The sequence below is a fragment of the Tupaia chinensis genome, unplaced genomic scaffold (genome assembly GCF_000334495.1).
Source record: "Tupaia chinensis unplaced genomic scaffold, TupChi_1.0 Scaffold000369_1, whole genome shotgun sequence".
Classification (NCBI taxonomy): Eukaryota; Metazoa; Chordata; class Mammalia; order Scandentia; family Tupaiidae; genus Tupaia; species Tupaia belangeri.
This window is the reverse complement of record NW_006159866.1, coordinates 1478161-1479979: the sequence shown is the minus strand read 5'-3', so window position 1 is coordinate 1479979 and position 1819 is coordinate 1478161.

The window sequence follows — 1819 nt, the reverse complement described above, 5'->3', positions numbered from 1 at the left end:
CCACGGTCGACTACGTGGGAGTCCAGCGACATAGCCATTACGCTAACTGCTGGTTCCCTTTTTTTCTTTCTTTTTTGCTATAGAGTGCGTGCACTCGCCAGAAAGACACAGAGATAGAAAGCGAGAAATCACCCCCTGGGGGGATGGCCACGCTGCAATCCCTTCTCCCCCATTTTTCTCTTGGGATCTTGGGCATGCATGCACACACGCCCTGCGTGAGTTTAAGCCACCGGGTTCAGGACTTGAACCACGGTCGACTACATAGGAGTCCAATGACATATCCATTACGCTAACTGCTGGTCCCGAGGTCCCTAAATTTTTTTAATATTTAAAAATTAACCTTTTTTGTGCCAACCTGTGGCCTAGTGGTTAAGGGAAAAGGATTCCACATGGCCGACTATGTCGTTCAAATCTTGGACCCTGTGACTTGAAAAATACACTCTGTGTGTGTGTGTGTGTGTGTGTGTGTGTGTGTGTGTACGTACAAGCTGAAAAAATCAAGATGGGGGAATGGAGAAGGGATTGCGATGTGACCATACCCTACTGGAAGGAGCTCTCTCCTGCTGCCCCCCACCTCATCTCTCTGGCAAGTACACATGCTATTTTAAAAAGATAACTTCTTTAAGGGGTAAATAATCTATTTGTTGATCTGGATACCAATAACATGGGTGTAGTTGGGGCCAGCAGGTGGTGTGGTAGTTAAGATGCTGGACTCCCACATGGGCAACGACGGTTTGAGTCCCAGACCAAACGGCTTGCTTTCTCACTTTTCTCCCATCTCTGTCTCTCTCTGGTGAGCGCATATGGCCATAGCAAATGAAATATTAATAAATAACTTCTTTAAAAAAATTGGTCTGTTAGGTTGTGAAAACATATCAAATTCTTCATTTACATATACTTTTATGCATGTTACACATCAGTGAAGTGATTTTTGTTTTATTTTTTAGAGAGATTTTTGCTATGAGGAGCATGCATTCACAAAGACAGAAAGCAAGAAATCACCTCCCAATAGGAATGGCCACATAGCAATCCCTTCTCCTCCATTCCAGGATTTTGGACACACATACACAAGCACTCGGCCTGAGTTTCAAGCTTCTAAGTCTAGGACTCGAACTGCTGTCAACCATGCAGGAGGTCCAGTGCCTTCATCACTACACTACCTGCTGGCCCCTGAAGTTATTGCATTTAATTGGCAAAAAAAAAAAAAAAAAAAAACTATCCTAAAACATTTTATCATAAAATTTAGTGAGGGTAATGAGATTAAAAAAGAAACTGGTTGAGAAGAAGCCAGGCCTTTAGAAGAAGGTTCCACATGGCTCCAGCGAACTAGATTTTTCAGGGAATGAAGGTTTTCTACTGATAATTCAGCCTCCAACAAACAAGCTAGCGGGTTAAAATATTTCCCAATATCTACTGAATCTGCTGCACCAGCGATCACAACAGAATGGCAAAGAGATTCTAGATCACCTCTGTCTGCTTGCTCCTGAACATTCAGGCTGGACTTCAAGAATTTGAAAGAAACACACCATCCATCAGATGACAAGAAATCACCACTGGATCACGAGAAATATGGGAAAACGAGAAAATACCTCTCCTCCAAGGGAAAAGAGTTAACTCTTCTTACCATCCACAAGCAGTTCAGTGAAAATCATGGAAATGTCTGATAAGGAATTTAGAGCATTCATAATGTCAAAGCTAACAGAGATGGAAGAGAAGAGAGATAATGAACTGCTAAAGAGAAAGGAGAAAGAAGTTGATGAGGTCCAGGAGATGAGGAAATTCTTGCAAGATCTAAAAGAGGAATTACACACTTTACAAG